The sequence below is a fragment of the Hypomesus transpacificus genome, chromosome 21 (assembly GCF_021917145.1).
Source record: "Hypomesus transpacificus isolate Combined female chromosome 21, fHypTra1, whole genome shotgun sequence".
In the NCBI taxonomy this organism is placed as follows: Eukaryota; Metazoa; Chordata; class Actinopteri; order Osmeriformes; family Osmeridae; genus Hypomesus; species Hypomesus transpacificus.
Genome location: NC_061080.1, coordinates 5,973,763 through 5,996,033, shown reverse-complemented (window position 1 = coordinate 5,996,033; position 22,271 = coordinate 5,973,763). Strand labels below are relative to the sequence as shown.

The following is a 22,271-nucleotide window of genomic DNA, read 5'->3' as shown; positions in this document are numbered from 1 at the left end:
TTTCTTTACTGAACATTGATCATAAGGTATTGGCTAAGATACTAGCCAACAGACTTAAAAAGGTGATGGGAAGCATCATTGCACCTACTCAGGCTTATGGGGTTCCGGGGAGGGATATTGCAGACACCATATGCACTATCAGGGATGTTGTGAGGCATATGCAGGATGTGGGAGGGGTTGTGCTCTGCCTGGATCTGAACAAGGCTTTTGATAGAGTGGAGCACCGGTTCCTACTGGAGACCATGGAAAGGTTTGGTTTTGGGCCTAGATTGCGAGGATGGGTGGAGCTGTTATATGGTGCAGCACGAAGTGCTGTGAAGTGTAACGGGGTGCTGACTGACTCCTTTCCACTGGGCAGGTCTATAAGGCAGGGATGCCCACTGTCTGCAATGCTTTACAGCATTTCAGTGGAACCCTTGGCAGCATTTGTTAAAAGTGATTGTGGTGTCCGTGGTGTAAAAATGCCAGGGGGAGGAGTGAGTGTCCTGCATCACTATGCTGACGATACAACATGTACTGTAATGGATGTGGACAGTGTAAAATGTTTAATGAAATGTTTTGATATATATGGGAAGGCATCTGGGGCAAGGATGAATGTTGAAAAAAGTGAAATGTTGTGTGCAAAAGAAATGGACATATCCACATGTAACGTTCCTTTTAGAACGGTAAAGGATTATGTAAAGGTTTTGGGGGTGAATATTGGGGTGAATGAATGTGAAGCCAGAGACATTACATGGACTGGGGTGATTAACAAGATCAAGACCACTTTGAACTTCTGGCAACAAAGGAAATTGAAATTGAGAGGTAAAGTGGTGGTGGTGAATGCTTTGCTAATGTCTAAATGTGTCTATGTGTTAGGTGTTTTGGATGTGCCTGTGTGGGTGTTGAAGGAAATCAAGGGGATGGTATCCGGCTTCTTGTGGGGTGGGGGTGGGGGAGCGGTTAAGATTGCTCATGATGTTTTGATTGCAGATTATTTGAAGGGGGGGTTGAGATTAATGGACATTGAAGTTAAACTGAAAGCCATGCGGGTCAAGACAGTTAAGAAATGTTTGTATGGAGAGCAGGGTCATGGGTGGATGGAGTTTTTTCGCCACTGGGTAGATAAAGTTAGTGGTTGTGGGGATTATGGCCTGTTAATGTGTCTGAAGCCAGGGATGTATGTAGGGGCACCTGAGTTTTATAAGGAGGTGTTTAGGGCTTGGGGGGAGTTTTTGCCCCAAATTACCTATTCATGTGTATCGGCAGGGGTGATTTTGAATATGCCGGTGTTTTTGAATCCTGTGCTGAAATCAAGGGGAAGGCTTTTGGAGAGTAAGGTGTTCATGAAGGCAGGTATGGTGAAGGTTCGGGATTTTAGGTATGAGGTAATCCCAGGGTTCCTGACGGATCAGGCAATCCTGGACACTATCTGGGCAGTGGAGTGGGATATCGGCAGAGGGGCGGTATTAGGGGTCTTTGAGAGGTTAAAGGAGTGCTTCCCCAGGGAGTGGGTTGATATTCTGGACAGTTCTGTGTGGGTGGGGAATGTGGGAGCATTGCCTGACTTACGGATGGGGATGGGGGAGTCTAGCCGGGCATTGTCCTCTGCCAGGGTAAAAGATATTTACTGGGCTCTGCTAGTTGGGAAGGTTAGGGTACCTGCCTCGGAGAAGGTGTGGAGGTGTGTGTTTCCGGGGTTGGATATGGAATGTTTGTGGGGTAATTTATTGGTGAAACTAAATAGTCTTGAATGTACACATTTTGATTTTATGCTTAGGCACAACAGGATTTACACTAAGGTGGTGATTCATCAGATAGACAGGTCAGTGTCACGAGTGTGTGATGTGTGTGAAGAGGAGGATGAAAACCTGATGCACATGATGTTTGAATGCAACTCTGTGTCTGGGTTTTATGTAAGGCTTAAGCTATTGTTGGCGTCAAACTGGGGAGTGGAATGGATAGGACGGTTTGATTGGAGGTGTTTAGTATTGTTTGGAGTGTGGGAGAGAGTGAATGGGTTAAATATAGAGTTATTGAACTATGTGTTGTCCCATGCAAGATATGCAGTGTACTTAAGGCGGAACTTTTGGCGCGTTTTGAGGCTAAGAGGGTAAAAGTGTGGGACATATTTGTGGGGATGTTAAAAAAGGATGTGGGACTGATGTACAAGTATGGACATGGGGACTTTGAGAAGGTATTTTTGAAGGATTGTAGATTTATAGAGAAAGAAGAAGGGGGGGGTTTGGTGTTTAGGTTTTGAGTTTTTCTTTCATTTTCGGTTCATGGTTGTATTGAGAGCTTGTTGAAGCAGGACTTTAACATGTGATCAATGTTGTAATTTGTACATGATGTTTGGACCTGTGCTATATATATGTAATGTAAGCTGAAGTGTCAGCAAATATTGTAGATGTTGTTTTTATAATAAAGAGAAAAAAAAAAAAACGCCCGATCTCGTCCGATCTCGGAAGCTAAGCAGGGTCGGGCCTGGTTAGTACTTGGATGGGAGACCGCCTGGGAATACCAGGTGTTGTATGCTCTTTTGCTCACTCACTTGGAAACTGAAATCTTTGCAATATACACAAGTAGTCCTTCATGAAAGGGGCTGGAAGCTGTTTTCCTTTTGCAGAGAGAGAGAGAGAGAGAGAGAGAGAGAGAGAGAGAGAGAGAGAGAGAGAGACTTGCATTGCCATGGTTGTCATCGTATTTCGTACGGCCAAACCAGCCTGGCAACGCCCGATCTCGTCCGATCTCGGAAGCTAAGCAGGGTCGGGCCTGGTTAGTACTTGGATGGGAGACCGCCTGGGAATACCAGGTGCTGTATGCTCTTTTGCTCACTCACTTGGAAACTGAAATCTTTGCAATATACACAAGTAGTCCTTCATGAAAGGGGCTGGAAGCTGTTTTCCTTTTGCAGAGAGAGAGAACGAGAGAGAGAGAGAGAGAGAGAGAGAGCCTTGCATTGCCATGGTTGTCATCGTATTTCGTACGGCCAAACCAGCCTGGCAACGCCCGATCTCGTCCGATCTCGGAAGCTAAGCAGGGTCGGGCCTGGTTAGTACTTGGATGGGAGACTGCCTGGGAATACCAGGTGCTGTATGCTCTTTTGCTCACTCACTTGGAAACTGAAATCTTTGCAATATACACAAGTAGTCCTTCATGAAAGGGGCTGGAAGCTGTTTTCCTTTTGCAGAGAGAGAGAGAGAGAGAGAGAGAGAGGGTTAGGGTTAGGGTTAGGGAACAGTTTCTGAAGACCCCCACGCCAAGCAGTTCAGTACTTCGACCCGCATAGGCTAGGGGTAAATGCACAAGTATCCTAGACCCATGTAGATCATCCATCAGAGGGGGTAGGGGAATGGACCCCCTCCAGGACCCCAAAGGAGTCCCAGGCCTGTAGACCTTGTCATGCTTGCTACCCGAGGTAAATAAATGCCTAAGCACTAAGAGGACGTGAGCAACCGACGGGTACATGGATAACCCACCCCCGTATCCACTAACGGACGTGTGCAAACCACCAGGTCTAAGCAGGAGCATGCTCTGAAGTCTTCTGTCCCCACAAGCAAGGTAACCCCCGAGGAGGAGAGGTAGGAGACCTCTGGTGTCAAGGTTCACGCGTGGGTAGCAGAGGTGACCGGTAGCCGTAGCACATGCTACATCCGAGTGAAGACACTGGGGGCTCCTCACATCCAATCCTAAGCGCGGAGCGCATCGGCGCGAAGCGCCGATTGCGCGGAGCCAAAGGTGTCCCAGCGGCAACGGTGATTCTGCGAAGTCCAAACAGGGTCCTCTTGAAGAGTAGTGGCACTGTCGTGAGTGAATGGATGCACATGAGTGTGTGAGTGCGTGCTATACCTGTGCCCAGAAGCCAACTCAATCTGAAAGTCTAAAAGAGGCCTGCCTGAAAAAGAGAGAATAACCTATACCAAAACCAGGGCGTGTTTGAAGAGTAGAAGACATCTGCACCTCATGTGCACCTGGGGAGAGAGCGGGTTAGTGGACAGGACACACGAGTGCCGTGAAAGCAAAATGGGGGTGCTCAGAAGAAGAGCACCGCAGGTGTACATGAGTACAGGAAGGACAGGGCCTGTGAGAAGGGAAAAAGAGACAATGCGTGTGGATGTGGAGATGTGTGTGTGCGAGCGAGAGGAGAGTGTGAGAGTGTGTAGTAGGCAGAGCAAGAGAGGGGGCTCCTCGGAGCCAAAGCAAGGTTGTAGTCAAGAACGCAGAACTCCACTCCCCGGGCGGTGCCTCCTGCAGGCCCATGCCAGAACATTAAACAGGGATATGTGAGGTCCTAACCGGCCACGACTGCAGTTTCGCTCTCCTAAGAGCTCATCAGGTGACAAAGTTATGAAATTAAACCCCCAACGCAGGACAAGGGCCGTTCCTAGGACCATGGACTATCAAGAACTCAGGGGTGACGACCACAAAAAGGGGGGTGTTCGTACCCCCTGTGTCCGTGGGCGCCCACCAGAATCGGTCATCTCAATTAATCAGCTAGGGAAAAGAGGATAGAGGAGAGAGAGAGAGAATGCACAGAGTAGCAAAATGTATGGACAGTGTGTGTGTGTGTGTGTGTGTGTGTGTGTGTATGTGTGTATGCAAGGTGAGAGAAACCCAGAAGGCATCTGTAAAAGAAAAAGTGAACAAATTAGGGTGGATGTAGTGCCGTAATGGACCTGTGAAGGAAAAAGTATACAGATCAAGGTGGATGCAGCGCAGCAGCGGATCTGTGAAAGAAAAGAAAGGTATGGATCAAACACAGTAAAGAGGCCAGAGAAAGCCGTAGACACCGAAATCACAGGCAAGGTCAGAAGGGGTTGAGGTTAGAGCAGAGGGGGGACTTAGGGTTAGATAAGAAAAAGGAGGGGTTGAGGTCAGGGTAAAGACAGAGGGACAGTAGAAGAGAAGACCCAGAGTCTAGACTTAAGTTTAGGTAAGAGCAGGGAGAGCAGAGTAGGAGGAGTGGACAGATAAGGAGATCAAGGAAGGGTTAGGGTTAGGGTTAGGTTTGGGAAGGTCTTAGCCCAATCAAGGGCTAGAGTTGCACTGGCACAAGTCTTATGCTTATATTTTATGGTTTTTTTCATCCCCAGGAAAAAGGTGAAGAGGAGGATTATATTCCCATCAAGGTAGGTATCCTAGTAGGTAAGTATCCCAGGTAAGTAAAAGACTAAATACCCTATACTGTAGATCTGTGTTGATCTTCTTTCTTTTTTTGTCCTACAGGAACCTTTCTGCCCCCCACTGGTCACCACAGGTAAGTATCCCAGGTAAGAAGGTATGTGCATATATACACTTTTTTCTGATTCCTGATATTGTTAAATCACTTTTTCTCCTTCCACAGGAATCCCTCACCTCCCACCTGGAAGACAGCAGGGGGTATACAACCTTTAGATGTTCATATTAATAAATCACTAATCCATAATTTTAACATTGTCTCTGCGGTTTCAGTGGTCCAGAGAACCGGATCCCGTCCCGTTACCTGGAATTGGCGTTGATCCATCTCAGGTAACGTTTTAAAAGGAGATTCATTATCAATGTATGCATTAAAAGCAATGTATGCGTTAAAAGCTTCAAATAATTTTTGCTGGTCCTTAGCCAACCTGTCTGAAAAATTAATGAGTGGCACGTAGATCACGGCTTTGGGAAATTTCCTTTGACAGGTTTTCCCAAGCTGCTGCAGCTGTTTCACTGTGGTCCTGGGTTTCTGTCTATCCAGACAGTTCACCATCCCCACTGACAGAATCACATGTTCTGTGTTTGGGTTCGGCGTCAGCTTCTCCAGTATCCCCCTTAAATGATGGCAGTTTGCCCCTGGGAAACTGTCAACCTGGATATGTTCATCCTTAAAAGTAGGGATAGCCGAAAGATTCTTGTCCCCCAGTACCACTATGGGTTTCACTACGTCTAGATTCCAATCATGTATTTTCCTCCAACAGGTCGGATGGATAACGGGCTCCTCTCTGAGGAGGACCTTTGGCTGTGACTGGCTGAGAGCGTGACGGTAAGTAGGGTCAAGGGGAAGGGAAAGGGGGAGGGGGGAGGAGGGAGGGTTGGGGTGAGGTATGGGGAAGGAGGGGTTGGGGTTAGGATAAGGGGTCAGGGAGGGGTTAAGTCCCCTTTCCTCCGCCATGGGGTTTGGGGAGGGGGGAGGGTTAAGTATAGGGAAGGGAGGGTTGGGGTTAGGGTTCAGGGTCAGGGTGGGATTAGGACCCCTTAGATCCACCTCGGTGTCACTCAGCCGCGTCAACAGCACTTTGGGAGAGAAACTGGTCTCCAATCCTGCGGGTGGGCTGGCAATAGCCAAGCCAATTGCCACCTCACTGCCACTACTGGGGGCAACTTGGACCCTCTCCCTCACAATTTCAGAGGCCCCAGATGTGTTGTTCAGGGCCTCCTTAAAGGTAAGTAAGGTAGTTCCAATTGTGCTTAACCCATGTGACCCTTTGATGTTCTTTGTTTTACCCACAGGAGATGTTCCAGAGGCCTCTAAAGTTTCCCTCATCCCTACCAAAGGTGAGTATCCATGCCCCTGGGCGACAACACTGATGGGGGGCCCCAGCCTGGTTGGGGCTGTGCCCCCTCTCCCTGTGGATGCAGGCAATGGTGGAAAGGCCTCCGGATCTGGTTGGAGGGTTTGAGAAGATGGACTTTCTCCCGGGGAGGTAAGTATATCCCGCAATGTTTTCACTGATGTTGTTGTGAATTTGCGTTTATATCTCAACCTGCCCCAGCCCACCGCCAATCGGAAAGCCTCCTCATCCATCACAGGTAAGTCGCTCAGTAAAAAGACCAGCAAATCATCATAATGACGTTTTAAAATTTCCAGGTTCCCCTCTAACCATTTGTTGGTGTTGATTTTCACCTTACTGGTGGTTTCAGACGAGGGGGACGCAGGCTTAATAAAAGTTGTTAATTTATTAACCTGCCTCTGCATCCCTCTTGGACAGGACCCCTTGGAGATGGAATCATCCAGGATCTCTGTGTGATGCAGAGCTTGGAGAAGTTTAAAATAGATTTTGGCCAGTGGGACATTCAGGCATTTGGGATGGTTTCTCCCGTTTCCTGTTTCTGTTGGTCCCACTTCCATACTCCTTATAAAAAGTAAAACCGCTAAAACTGCTAAAAGTATTTCTAAAATGTCTCAATAAAATTGTTAAGACATAAATAAAGTGCATCTATTGCCTATGGTATTTTCATATTTAGTCCTTTTATTGCACATAGAAAATGATGGCCTTTAGAAAAGCCTTTCTAAAGAGAGCCCTTACTACAAGGGTTGTCTTTTTTTGCCCCAATGACACCTGTGCAGGGTGAAGATGGCCCCTTCCTTGGTCAGTCCCTATAGAACTGCACACTGTGCTTTATGAACAAAAGGTTCCAACCAGGAATAAGGTAAGTGCACCACACACCCACACCCACACACTCACCCCACACAAAGAGGGAACTGAGCCAACCAGGGTTCTCTCCCCTGCTCATAAAGTGCCAAGTACTGGGTGCAAATATATGCAACTGTTTGTTTAAAACAAAAGACTAAAAAGGGTTCAAAGATGGACTGGGTCCACTCTGAATAAAACCATAGTTTAAAATGCACTCTAAAAGTTTTTGCCCCCCATAAAAGAATAAAAGAGTAAAAGAATAAAAGTGGAAGCTCCTAACGTTTCACCTTCATAAGGCTTCCTCAGAGGAGAACAGGGTTAGGGTTAGGGTTAGGTTTGGCAATAGTGACGAGGAAACACCCTGTGGGACCCCGACGGGACCACAGTTCAGGTGAGACCCCATTATGGCACGCGCACCTGAAAATCCTCTCACTCCAACCCCTGAAATGGAATAAAGAATATATTCTAAAGGTCTAAAAGAACTGATTTGCAAGCACTAGTCTGTCGGCTCAAGAGCTAAACAATAGGAGTCTGACAGTATTAGCATCCCACAGGGTTGACATACTGTTGTCCGAAGACTTTCCTCCTAATATTGAACCAAAATACTGAAGTATGGACCGGAAATTCTTTGGGTGGGGGTGGCGGGGGGAGAGAGCTGGAGGGTGGTGAGAGGGTGGGGGGGGGGGGGGGGGGGGGGGGGAAGAGAGCTGAAGGGTGGTGCGGAAAGGGGTGGGGAAAACAATGAGGGAAGTGTGAGAATATATATATATCTATGATATGACCATACAGAGTCGACACCCACGGGGCGAGGAACACTGTTGCCCACAGGGCTTTAGTCAGCCTCTACCTACCATCCAAGGGGAAATTCCCAGGATGGGAGGAGAGAGTAAAATAAAGTGGGGGGTGGCGGGGGCGGGGAAAGGGGTGGGGGGGGCGGGGGTTGGCCGGGGGCGGGGAAAGGGGTGGGGGATGGCGGGGAGCGAGAAGGGAGTGTGGGGGGGGTTTTGGGGAGGTGTTGAGAGGGATCATAGTCTTCATCCAATATCCTGTGTTCAAGTCCTCTTCCAACATCCTGTGTCAAAGTCTTCTTCAAATGTTGTTGTCAAACCTGACCTTTCCATTAGTCTTCATCCAATGTCCAAGTCCTCTTCAACTGTTGTGCTTTCTTGTTGTCAAACCTGACCTTTTTAGCAAATAGGAGCCCATCAGCATTAACATCCCTCTGGATGATATACCATCGTCTCAAGACTTCAACCCTCCTATTGCTAAAATAAATACAGCTGTCACAGCGTTTGTCAGTCAAGTAGAAGTGAGATTTAACGCCAAATGTGAGAATCTAAATTGTGGAATCACATCATCAGTAGTATACCTAGGATCATTGGGTGTTTCGGCCTTCGAAACACTAGACACCCTCACCATAGGCAGGCCCACCAGGGTTGATCAAATCCCCAGTGTGTGATTCCAGTCCAATTGGTACGTCAACACCTGAATTTTGTAAAAAAAAAAAAAAAAAGTCCAGTCCACAGAGAAACCGTCCCACCCAATGCTGTTCTGAGAAGAAATGGGAAAAACTAACAGAATGCCCAGACGCCTCAACTCAAAGCGACTTTCCAATAAACTAGCGACTTTAACATTAAAAAGCAATTTTACTAATAAAAACCTAGCAGACAATAAAATATTCATGTCAATAATAATACCTACCTGAGCTGCTTCACAATAAGACAACATGAATGTCAATAATAATAATACTTACCTGTCCTAGGAATAAAAGAGGGTTAGGATAGAAAGCAGGGTTAGGTTTAGGAGAGAAAGAGAGACCCACCAGGGGTCTAGGGTTGGGGTTAGGATAGGGTGTAGGTGGGGTTAGGGTAGGGAGAGAGGGGGGGGGGGGGGGGTTGGGTTTAGGCAAGAGTTGGAGAAAGAAAATAGAGCAGTGACCCATAGTGTAGACACCCACGGAAGGCAGAGAAAGACTAGGAAAAGTAGAAAAGAGTGAGTAACATACACTCCCCATCCCAAGATTATTCTAAAATGGAGAAATCCTGTAGAGAGCTTGAGTGAAGAATTCCTGTGTCGTCCTGTCCAGAGTGTTGGCAAAAAACATCTTCCGAGTGATTATCAAAACTTAATTAAAATCGTTCTCAGACTCCGAATCACCATAGAGGTTAAGACCAGCATAATCCAGAAGCCCAGAGCCAGCAGTCTCACAGAGAAATCATGTTACACAAGCACATCCCTACTCTGAACAATAATACAACCCAGACCACCAAAGCCCGCAAAGTGGTTGAGGTCACATCCGATCTTCCCCAGCACCAACAATGCAGACCGTGATGTCCAATCAATGCCCTGACAGATGACCGCCGGCTAGCCTGACATCAGGATCACATCCGATATACCCGATGCCCACCGCCACTCCAGGCAGTCACCCGAGACCACGTCCCATGACAAGGCCCAAGATCAGAATCACTGTAGAGGGCTGAGAGCCCAGCAGTGAGTCCAGGTGGTTCAGAGATTATGGTTTTAGCCCATGAGACAAAATAAACTCAAGAGACACCGGCTCAGGCCTCAATGGACAGATGGTCATGATTCCAGGAGTACAGAGTCGGTCTAAATCCGGATCCCGTTAGTCTTCATCCAACATCCCGTGTCCAAGCCTTCTTCAACCGCTGTGTTTTCTTGATGTCAACCTGACCTTTTTAGCAAATAGGAGCCCATCAGTCTTCATCCAACATCCCGTGTCCAAGTCTTCTTCAACCGCTGTGTTTTCTTGTTGTCAAACCTGACCTTTTCAATAAATGGGAGCCCATCAGTCTTCATCCAATATCCTGTGTCCAATTCTTCTTCAACTGCTGTGTTTTCTTGTTGGCAACCTGACCTTTTCAGCAAATAGGAGCCCATCAGTCTTCATCCAACATCCCGTGTCCAAGTCTTCTTCCAATATCCCGTGTCCAAGTCTTCTTCAACTGTTGTGTTTTCTTGTTGTCAAACCTGACCTTTTTAATAAATGGGAGCCCATCAGTCTTCATCCAATATCCTGGGTCCAATTCTTCTTCAACTGCTGTGTTTTCTTGTTGGCAACCTGACCTTTTCAGCAAATAGGAGTCCATCAGTCTTCATCCAACATCCCGTGTCCAAGTCTTCTTCAACTGCTGTGTTTTCTTGTTGTCAAACCTGACCTTTTTAATAAATGGGAGCCCATCAGTCTTCATTGGGCGTTTCGGCCTTCGGAACAATATGAGCGAGCAGTGGAAGAGAAGGGGTATATATGGAGCGAGCAGGGCCAAGGCCCCGGCAGAGTTAGGTTTGGCAATAGTGACGAGGAAACACCCTGTGGGACCCCGACGGGACCACAGTTCAGGTGAGACCCCATTATGGCACGCGCACCTGAAAACCCTCTCACTCCAACCCCTGAAATGGAATAAAGAATATATTCTAAAGGTCTAAAAGAACTGATTTGCAAGCACTAGTCTGTCGGCTCAAGAGCTAAACAATAGGAGTCTGACAGTATTAGCATCCCACAGGGTTGACATACTGTTGTCCGAAGACTTTCCTCCTAATATTGAACCAAAATACTGAAGTATGGACCGGAAATTCTTTGGGTGGGGGTGGCGGGGGGAGAGAGCTGGAGGGTGGTGAGAGGGTGGGGGGGGGGGGGGGGGGGGGGGGGGGAAGAGAGCTGAAGGGTGGTGCGGAAAGGGGTGGGGAAAACAATGAGGGAAGTGTGAGAATATATATATATCTATGATATGACCATACAGAGTCGACACCCACGGGGCGAGGAACACTGTTGCCCACAGGGCTTTAGTCAGCCTCTACCTACCATCCAAGGGGAAATTCCCAGGATGGGAGGAGAGAGTAAAATAAAGTGGGGGGTGGCGGGGGCGGGGAAAGGGGTGGGGAAAGGGGTGGGGGGGGCGGGGGTTGGCCGGGGGCGGGGAAAGGGGTGGGGGGTGGCGGGGAGCGAGAAGGGAGTGTGGGGGGGGTTTTGGGGAGGTGTTGAGAGGGATCATAGTCTTCATCCAATATCCTGTGTTCAAGTCCTCTTCCAACATCCTGTGTCAAAGTCTTCTTCAAATGTTGTTGTCAAACCTGACCTTTCCATTAGTCTTCATCCAATGTCCAAGTCCTCTTCAACTGTTGTGCTTTCTTGTTGTCAAACCTGACCTTTTTAGCAAATAGGAGCCCATCAGCATTAACATCCCTCTGGATGATATACCATCGTCTCAAGACTTCAACCCTCCTATTGCTAAAATAAATACAGCTGTCACAGCGTTTGTCAGTCAAGTAGAAGTGAGATTTAACGCCAAATGTGAGAATCTAAATTGTGGAATCACATCATCAGTAGTATACCTAGGATCATTGGGTGTTTCGGCCTTCGAAACACTAGACACCCTCACCATAGGCAGGCCCACCAGGGTTGATCAAATCCCCAGTGTGTGATTCCAGTCCAATTGGTACGTCAACACCTGAATTTTGTAAAAAAAAAAAAAAAAAGTCCAGTCCACAGAGAAACCGTCCCACCCAATGCTGTTCTGAGAAGAAATGGGAAAAACTAACAGAATGCCCAGACGCCTCAACTCAAAGCGACTTTCCAATAAACTAGCGACTTTAACATTAAAAAGCAATTTTACTAATAAAAACCTAGCAGACAATAAAATATTCATGTCAATAATAATACCTACCTGAGCTGCTTCACAATAAGACAACATGAATGTCAATAATAATAATACTTACCTGTCCTAGGAATAAAAGAGGGTTAGGATAGAAAGCAGGGTTAGGTTTAGGAGAGAAAGAGAGACCCACCAGGGGTCTAGGGTTGGGGTTAGGATAGGGTGTAGGTGGGGTTAGGGTAGGGAGAGAGGGGGGGGGGGGGGGGGGGGGGTTAGGGTTAGGGTTAGGGTTTGGGTTTGGGTTTGGGTTAGGGTTAGGGTTAGGTGTGGCAGTAATGACGAGGAAACACCCTGTGGGACCCCGACGGGACCACAGTTCAGGTGAGACCCCATTAAGGCACGCGCACCTGAAAACCCACTCACTCCAACCCCTTAAATGGAAAGAGAGTAAGGTATAAGGAAATGAATTGTAAGCAATAGTCCGTTGGTTAGGAACTAAACATTAGGAGTCTTACAGTATTAGCATCCCACAGGGGTGACATACTGTTGTCCGGAGACTTTCCTCCTATATATTGAGCCAAAGTATTGAGATATGGATCAGAAAATCTTAAATCCGTTTGGGTGGGGGGCGGGGAAGGGATGAGAGGTGGCGGGGGGGGGGGGGGGGGGGGGGGAAGAAGGGAAGGGAAGGGATGAGAGGTGGCGGGTAGAGGGGTGGTGTGGGAAGGGGGTGGCGGGGGAGTGAGGGAATATATGTGTGTGACCATACAGCGTCGACACCCACGGGGCGAGGAACACTGTTGCCCACAGGGCTTCGGTCAGTCTCTACCTACCATCCAAGGGGGAGTTCCTAGGATGGGAGGAGAGGGCAGAAAGGGGTGGGGGGTGGCGGGGGGGAGGAGGGGAGGGGGGCGGCGGGAACATATATACGTGTGTGACCATACAGCGTCGACACCCACGGGGCGAGGAACGCTGTTGCCCACAGGGCTTCGGTCAGTCTCTACCTACCATCCAAGAGGGAGTTCCTAGGATGGGAGGAGAGGGCAGAAAGGGGTGGGGTGCGGCGGGGGGGAGAGGGGAGGGGGGCGGCGAGGGGAGAGAGGGGAGGGGGCGGCGGGGGGGAGAGGGGTGGTGGCGGGGAAGGGAGGGGGGTGGCGGGGAGGGGAGGGGGGTGGCGGGGAGGGGAGTTCCAGGGGGGAGTGGGATTTGGGTAGGGGTCTTCAACGGTTGGGTTTTTCTAGGGGGGGGAAAAAAGGTTGGGATTAGGGTTATGGGGTTTCGTCTTGGGTATCGGACACAGCTGGTTGGGTTTAGATATGGGTTTCAATTGGTTGAGGTTAGGGTTAGGGGTCGGGATAAGGCTAAGGTTATTCGAGAGACCATCCGTCAGGTCCGAGGTCACAAGAGGGTTGGGTTTAGGTACAAGTTTCCCAGGTTAAGTTGAGGTAATATACCTAGAGGTTGGGTTTAGGTGTAGGGTCCGAGTAATGGTTTTAGTTTGGGTTCCTGAATGTGATCAGTGTTACTTTAGCGGTTTAAAGGAGGCTTGGCGAGACTGGCTTAGGATATTTACTCCATTTATGACAATCGAAGAATAAAATGTCAGTCCGAAAAACACTACCCCTCCGGGGTTGAGTGATAAACAGCGTCCGAAGACTTTAAGACTGAAGGCTATGGAATTCCTAAATTCCCAAGAGGCAGGCTGAAGTGGGGGAAGGTTGATAAGGGTGGTTATATAGGTAGGATGATATGGGTTTAAACATTGTTGTCTGAAATTTAAGTTAAATTGACTGTCAGGTCTCAGTCTTCGTTGGCGGTCGGCGGACGTCCCAACTGGGGGAAGGTAACTATGCTAAGCGGAATCTAAATTGAGGATACACATCGTCAGTAGTATACCTAGGATCATTGGGCGTTTCGGCCTTCGAAACACTAGACACCCTCACCTAGGCAGGTCCACCAGGGTTGATCAGATCCCCAGTGTGTGAATCCAATCCAATTAGTGAGTAAAGCAAGCCCTAAAAGGTCCTAAGAAGTCCAGTCGATCGCGGAAAGGTCCATAGTCCCAGTACTTAAGTAGAAATTGGGGTCAAAAGGTCCACACTGAGGATAAACAACATATTTTAGTGGGGGCTGTTGGGATAAGGGTATCGTGGGGGTTAAATAGAGGTGATTTGGTGGTGGAATGCGAAGAGATCAGCATTGGCTTAAGGGTGAGCTATGATTAAGGTGATTTGAGATGTTATTGGGCGGGGCTGTTTAGGTGTTGGGGTGGTTAGGGTTAGGGTTAGGGTTAGGGTTAGGGGTAGGGGTAGGGTTAGGGTTAGGGTTAGGGTTAGGTTTGGGAAGGTCTTAGCCCAATCAAGGGCTAGAGTTGCACTGGCACAAGTCTTATGCTTATATTTTATGGTTTTTTTCATCCCCAGGAAAAAGGTGAAGAGGAGGATTATATTCCCATCAAGGTAGGTATCCTAGTAGGTAAGTATCCCAGGTAAGTAAAAGACTAAATACCCTATACTGTAGATCTGTGTTGATCTTCTTTCTTTTTTTGTCCTACAGGAACCTTTCTGCCCCCCACTGGTCACCACAGGTAAGTATCCCAGGTAAGAAGGTATGTGCATATATACACTTTTTTCTGATTCCTGATATTGTTAAATCACTTTTTCTCCTTCCACAGGAATCCCTCACCTCCCACCTGGAAGACAGCAGGGGGTATACAACCTTTAGATGTTCATATTAATAAATCACCAATCCATAATTTTAACATTGTCTCTGCGGTTTCAGTGGTCCAGAGAACCGGATCCCGTCCCGTTACCTGGAATTGGCGTTGATCCATCTCAGGTAACGTTATAAAAGGAGATTCATTATCAATGTATGCATTAAAAGCAATGTATGCGTTAAAAGCTTCAAATAATTTTTGCTGGTCCTTAGCCAACCTGTCTGAAAAATTAATGAGTGGCACGTAGATCACGGGTTAGGGCTAGGGCGCACGTCCACTTTGAGGGAGAGGAGTGGCCGATGTGAGATGTGTATGCTCGGGCTTTGAAACCCACGTAAACACGAGACGAAATTCATTCAAATGGTTCTTTTATTCAAACATTTGGACTACACAGCAAAGCAGCGATGTTTTTGCGGGCCTGAACATGCCCAAGAGGTGTCCCAATGCGGACATAAAACCTCTCTTCGGTAACAGCAGAATGGCACATATGGTGAGCTATCAAATTTCGTTCCGACCCACTCATGTGGGTCCAATTTAATGTGCTTATGGAATGGCGTAAGTGATGCAGGGTGATGCCTTGGTGGCCCAAGCTATGCATCAACTTCCGGACGTTTGTGGATAGCCCATTCATGCAAGATCCGCTGCGGGAAAAGAACAGTCTCTGGTCGGTGTTCCGAGGGTAACCGGGAAGCTTGGTGGATGCCTCTACAAAGCGAGAGAGCCATCCATGCTCTTCCCCCGTGAGAGCTAAGACGGCAGGGCCATGATATTGCGCCGTCTTGTGCTCCGGCACTGAAACAAGAAACATATCCTCCAGGCGCTCGGCGGAGGCAAAGTTGTCGCGGGTCATCTCCAAGAAAACCCCGCGCCTGGCGCCGTTGAATATTGTAACCTGCAGGATGATGGCAGCTGCAGCCCTGTTAGCGTTCCGATGCGTAGCAGCCCTCTCCAAAGCCAGCAGTAGCTCGGGTATGCACCTATCCAAATCGGTGCCAATGGCACGGATCTCCTCACTCCTTAGCAGGCCCGTCTGCTGGGAATGGGTGATGGTCAGCCGGTGTCTACGAACGTTGACACGGTTGTCTCTTGAAAGCTTGCTCAATTTCATGAGCATGGGACGGAGGACCTTTTTCGAAACGGCAAGGCCGGTCGGCTTATAATCTTTAACCCACTTCACAAACGCAGTAACGTCACAGAGGTACGATTTGAGGGTACTCGCCTTCAGACCTCGGGTGGACAGGTCGCTGTACCAACTTTGAACTGCTTCTGGTTCTTCAAAGTTCTTAATTTGACCCATAAAGTCTATGATTCGATTAACGGTGCTTTTGACGTTTTCCATCTGTCTTTTCGAAGCTTGCGGGATCACCAGGTAAGCGTGGTAAGCGCTCACAATGGTCCCAGTGTCTGTGTCTTCGTCGGTTGAGCTGCAGCTGGAACTGGGGCTGGAACTGGACATGTTCTGGTGGGTCTCCGGACCGGTGGGTACAGCGTTGTGGGTATTTGAGCACCCCGGCTTGAGGTGTTGATCGTCCTCGGCGGCATCCTTGGATGTCAGTCCTCTGTAAGCATTGTCGTAATCGTGGGTGCCAACTTTCAATTTGTGCACCTTTGTAAGATGTCTGTCTAGTCGGGCGAAAGGTTTCCCAGAGCAGAGAATGCAGGGTTTCACTACCTTCTTCCTTGAAACGTCCATGATGTGCGGCAAGCATTGAGGTCGGTCGGCATCAATCAAGGCATAATTGCCGATTGGCAGGAAGGTGTTTTTCCATGGGAAGCGTGTACTGGGCGGGGACAGTGTTGATCCATGGTAGGGGAGTCAATGGAGGGACGCCGAGAGGCAAGGAGTGGTACTTCCCCAAAAACCAAAGCCCACAAACAGTCACCCTCCTGTGGACTCAAAAGGGATGACATGTCGGTGAAAACAACCAAAACCTAAGTCCATTTTGAATGGGAGTCAATGGGCGGAGTACCAGAGGCACAAACTTTTAAGCCTCCAAAACCTAAGTCCATTTTGAATGGAAGTCAATGGGCGGATGCCCAGGTGCACAAAATTCTAAGCCTTCAAAACCTAAGTCCATTTTGAATGGAAGTCAATGGGCGGATGCCCAGGTGCACAAAATTCTAAGCCTCCAAAACCTAAGTCCATTTTGAATGGAAGTCAATGGGCGGATGCCCAGGTGCACAAAATTCTAAGCCTTCAAAACCTAAGTCCATTTTGAATGGAAGTCAATTGGATGACCAGGGGCACATATTTCTTAAAGTTGCATTTAATGGGTTTTAACACAGGGGGTGGGCTTAATAGTGGGTGCACAGGGCCCCCCGGTGAATGGGTGATGGGGGACACCCCCCCCGGAGGTGTGCAGTCCCCCCTTGGAGAGGGGGTCCCCGGGGAGGCCGGGAGGGTGTGGGGGGGTCCCCTTGGATCCCAAAAGTGGGTGTGCAGGGTGCTGCCGGAGTGGGGGTCCCTTGGGAGCCCGGGGATGGGTGCCCGGGGACGTCCCGGAGTGGTGGTCCCCTGGGAGGCCGGGGATGACCGTGTGAGGGTGCGCTGGAGGTGTGGAAAGGTGAAAAAGGGTAAAATTCGCCGTTTCTCGCCCGAGCGTGGGATTTGGCTGGGGACACTTTTATAATTCAAGTTGGAGGCTGGGGCAGCGGGTAGTGTGTTTTTTCACCCCGGAAAAGGTGTACTTTTTTCGGGGGAGACGTTTGAAATATTCGTGGGCCTCCCGTTTTCGTTCTGCCCCATGGATTTGAACGGGGACAATTTTCCCATATAAGTTAGAGGCGGGGGCAGCGTGCACTGTGGTCATTTCACCCGGAAAACGTGTTCCCGACTCGGTAGAAGCGTTTGAAATCTTGTTTCGTTCCGTGCGTTTCCCGCGCGCGTGCACGCCCGGGGGTCTCTCATGGGCCTTCTTCCCCCGGTCCATACCTATCCAAAAAGTCTTCCCCCGAGTCTCTGAGTGCCCGCAAAGTGGAGATGCCTCCACACGAGTCTCAAATTCCTTCCACTTTTGCCGACTGAAAGTGTGCTTGACTTTTTGAATGCTTTGGAGGTGTAAAATTCACAGTTATTCACCCGAACGTGGGATTTGGCTGGGGACACTTTTAAAATTCAAGTTAGACCCGGGGGGAGCGCGGAGAGTGTTTATCTTCCCCGGAAAAGGTGTTCTTTTTTCGGGGGAGACGTTTGAAATATTCGTCGGCCTCCCGTGTCCGTTGTGTCCCATGGATCTCGACGGGGACAATTTTCCAATTTAAGTTAGAGGCGGGGGCAGCGGGGAATTTGTTTTATTTCCCCGGAAAAGGTGTACTTTTTTCGGGGGAGACGTTTGAAATATTCGTCGGCCTCCCGTGTCCGTTGTGTCCCATGGATCTCGACGGGGACAATTTTCCCATTTAAGTTAGAGGCGGGGGCAGCGTGCACTGTGGTTATTTCACCCGGAAAACGTGTTCCCATTTCGGTAGAAGCGTTTGAAATCTTGTTTCGGTCCGTGCGTCTCCCACGCGCGTGCACGCCCGGGGGTCTCTCCTCGGCCTTCTTCCCCCGGTCCATACCTATCCAAAAAGTCTTCCCCCGAGTCTCTGAGTGCCCGCAAAGTGGAGATGCCTCTACACAAGTCTCAATTCCTTCCACTTTTGCAGACTGAAAGTGTGCTTGACTTATTGAATGCTGGCAAGATAATAAATTCACAGTTATTCAACGGAACATGGGATTTGGCTGGGGACTCTTTTATTATTCCAGTTAGACCCGGGGGCACGGAGGGGAGTGTTTATTTTCCCCTGAAAAGGTGTACTTATTTCAGGGGAGACGTTTGAATTTTTGTTTCGGTTCCTGTGTCGCGCACGCGCACGTGCGCAAAAGTTGCACACCGGGGTTTTGTTGCCCCGGATCTTACCTATCCAACGAGCCTTTATTCACAAAAATCGGTTGAACGGCACCGGAGATAACCGTGTTTGACCGTTTTCCCAGCCTTTTCAGCAGTCTCCCAGCTTCGAGATTACAAACTTTACATGGTCGCGGGCCCCAGTCCACCAGACGACCATCGGCGCGGTTTCAGAAACCTGGTTTTCAGAGACCTGAAAGAACCAGAGGGTCTGCCCAGGACCCAGTGCCCGCCCAAGAGGCACCCCGGTCGGATACCCCCCGGACCCCGAGAGGCCTGGAGGTCAACCATGGACTCAAACATCCAGCAGAGGGTCTGCCCAGGACCCCGTGCCCGCCCAAGAGGCACCCCGGTCGGATACCCCCGCACCCTGGCGACCCCTGGAGGTCAAACATGGACTCAAACATCCAGCAGGGGTTCTGCCCAGGACCCCGTGCCCACCCAAGAGGCACCCCGGTCGGATACCCCCCGGACCCCGAGAGGCCTGGAGGTCAACCATGGACTCAAACATCCAGCAGGGGGTCTGCCCAGGACCCAGTGCCCGCCCAAGAGGCACCTCGGTCGGATACCCCCGCACCCTGGCGACCCCTGGAGGTCAACCATGGACTCAAACATCCAGCAGGGGGTCTGCCCAGGACCCCCAGGACCCCGTGCCCGCCCAAGAGGCACCCCGGTCGGATACCCCCGCACCCCGAGACCCCTGGAGGTCAAACATGGACTCAAACATCCAGCAGGTGTTCTGCCCAGGACCCCGTGCCCACCCAAGAGGCACCCCGGTCGGATACCCCCCGGACCCCGAGAGGCCTGGAGGTCAACCATGGACTCAAACATCCAGCAGAGGGTCTGCCCAGGACCCAGTGCCCGCCCAAGAGGCACCCCGGTCGGATACCCCCGCACCCCGAGACCCCTGGAGGTCAACCATGGACTCAAACATCCAGCAGAGGGTCTGCCCAGGACCCAGTGCCCGCCCAAGAGGCACCCCGGTCGGATACCCCCGCACCCTGGCGACCCCTGGAGGTCGAACATGGACTCAAACATCCAGCAGAGGGTCTGCCCAGGACCCAGTGCCCGCCCAAGAGGCACCCCGGTCGGATACCCCCGCACCCCGAGACCCCTGGAGGTCAAACATGGACTCAAACATCCAGCAGAGGGTCTGCCCAGGACCCAGTGCCCGCCCAAGAGGCACCCCGGTCGGATACCCCCGCACCCTGGCGACCCCTGGAGGTCAAACATGGACTCAAACATCCAGCAGAGCGTCTGCCCAGGACCCAGTGCCCGCCCAAGAGGCACCCCGGTCGGATACCCCCGCACCCTGGCGACCCCTGGAGGTCAAACATGGACTCAAACATCCAGCAGAGGGTCTGCCCAGGACCCAGTGCCCGCCCAAGAGGCACCCCGGTCGGATACCCCCGCACCCCGAGACCCCTGGAGGTCAAACATGGACTCAAACATCCAGCAGAGGGTCTGCCCAGGACCCAGTGCCCGCCCAAGAGGCACCCCGGTCGGATACCCCCGCACCCCGAGACCCCTGGAGGTCAAACATGGACTCAAACATCCAGCAGAGGGTCTGCCCAGGACCCAGTGCCCGCCCAAGAGGCACCCCGGTCGGATACCCCCGCACCCCGAGACCCCTGGAGGTCAAACATGGACTCAAACATCCAGCAGAGGGTCTGCCCAGGACCCAGTGCCCGCCCAAGAGGCACCCCGGTCGGATACCCCCGCACCCTGGCGACCCCTGGAGGTCAAACATGGACTCAAACATCCAGCAGAGGGTCTGCCCAGGACCCAGTGCCCGCCCAAGAGGCACCCCGGTCGGATACCCCCGCACCCCGAGACCCCTGGAGGTCAAACATGGACTCAAACATCCAGCAGAGGGTCTGCCCAGGACCCAGTGCCCGCCCAAGAGGCACCCCGGTCGGATACCCCCGCACCCTGGCGACCCCTGGAGGTAAAACATGGACTCAAACATCCAGCAGATGGCAGCCTACCCTCTAAAACCAAAGGTCAGTTTCCCCCTCTCCCTCACCTGATCCTCAACTGAGCCGTGGTTGTGTGAATAACCGCCGTGGCAGATGGCAATGGAAATGGGTGACCGGGGTTCGTACCCCAGAGGCGTCTTACTTTCCCCAATCTAATTTCGGGGGAACACTTTATAAAACGGCTGAGTAGCCCACTCTCTTAGGCTTTTAACCCCGGTGAATAATATGGGGTGGACGCCGTGGACGCGTGACGTAGGCCCGGGTGTTTGGAGCGTCCAATTAAACCCGGCTTAGGGCTAGGGCGCACGTCCACTTTGAGGGAGAGGAGTGGCCGATGTGAGATGTGTATGCTCGGGCTTTGAAACCCACGTAAACACGAGACGAAATTCATTCAAATGGTTCTTTTATTCAAACATTTGGACCACACAGCAAAGCAGCGATGTTTTTGCGGGCCTGAACATGCCCAAGAGGTGTCCCAATGCGGACATAAAACCTCTCTTCGGTAACAGCAGAATGGCACATATGGTGAGCTATCAAATTTCGTTCCGACCCACTCATGTGGGTCCAATTTAATGTGCTTATGGAATGGCGTAAGTGATGCAGGGTGATGCCTTGGTGGCCCAAGCTATGCATCAACTTCCGGACGTTTGTGGATAGCCCATTCATGCAAGATCCGCTGCGGGAAAAGAACAGTCTCTGGTCGGTGTTCCGAGGGTAACCGGGAAGCTTGGTGGATGCCTCTACAAAGCGAGAGAGCCATCCATGCTCTTCCCCCGTGAGAGCTAAGACGGCAGGGCCATGATATTGCGCCGTCTTGTGCTCCGGCACTGAAACAAGAAACATATCCTCCAGGCGCTCGGCGGAGGCAAAGTTGTCGCGGGTCATCTCCAAGAAAACCCCGCGCCTGGCGCCGTTGAATATTGTAACCTGCAGGATGATGGCAGCTGCAGCCCTGTTAGCGTTCCGATGCGTAGCAGCCCTCTCCAAAGCCAGCAGTAGCTCGGGTATGCACCTATCCAAATCGGTGCCAATGGCACGGATCTCCTCACTCCTTAGCAGGCCCGTCTGCTGGGAATGGGTGATGGTCAGCCGGTGTCTACGAACGTTGACACGGTTGTCTCTTGAAAGCTTGCTCAATTTCATGAGCATGGGACGGAGGACCTTTTTCGAAACGGCAAGGCCGGTCGGCTTATAATCTTTAACCCACTTCACAAACGCAGTAACGTCACAGAGGTACGATTTGAGGGTACTCGCCTTCAGACCTCGGGTGGACAGGTCGCTGTACCAACTTTGAACTGCTTCTGGTTCTTCAAAGTTCTTAATTTGACCCATAAAGTCTATGATTCGATTAACGGTGCTTTTGACGTTTTCCATCTGTCTTTTCGAAGCTTGCGGGATCACCAGGTAAGCGTGGTAAGCGCTCACAATGGTCCCAGTGTCTGTGTCTTCGTCGGTTGAGCTGCAGCTGGAACTGGGGCTGGAACTGGACATGTTCTGGTGGGTCTCCGGACCGGTGGGTACAGCGTTGTGGGTATTTGAGCACCCCGGCTTGAGGTGTTGATCGTCCTCGGCGGCATCCTTGGATGTCAGTCCTCTGTAAGCATTGTCGTAATCGTGGGTGCCAACTTTCAATTTGTGCACCTTTGTAAGATGTCTGTCTAGTCGGGCGAAAGGTTTCCCAGAGCAGAGAATGCAGGGTTTCACTACCTTCTTCCTTGAAA

General features: G+C 50.5%; 1 long non-coding RNA gene and 2 other non-coding genes across 4 annotated transcripts; all 3 read left to right on the top strand.

The window, feature by feature from the left end:
- The first annotated feature begins 2,687 nt into the window (after positions 1-2,687).
- Positions 2,688-2,806, top strand: LOC124483776. Its single transcript, XR_006957905.1, has one exon. It is a non-coding gene; the product is annotated as a 5S ribosomal RNA (ribosomal RNA).
- A 157-nt stretch (positions 2,807-2,963) lies between these two features.
- LOC124483783 lies at positions 2,964-3,082 on the top strand. The gene has a single exon (XR_006957912.1). It is a non-coding gene; the product is annotated as a 5S ribosomal RNA (ribosomal RNA).
- A 2,332-nt stretch (positions 3,083-5,414) lies between these two features.
- Positions 5,415-6,494, top strand: LOC124483607. Of its 2 annotated transcripts, XR_006957878.1 has the most exons (4): positions 5,415-5,490; positions 5,646-5,834; positions 5,922-5,986; positions 6,454-6,494. It is a non-coding gene; the product is annotated as an uncharacterized LOC124483607 (long non-coding RNA). The 2 variants fall into 2 exon arrangements; XR_006957877.1 differs by lacking the exon at positions 6,454-6,494 and having other exon boundaries at positions 5,922-6,001.
- Positions 6,495-22,271: the final 15,777 nt, after the last annotated feature.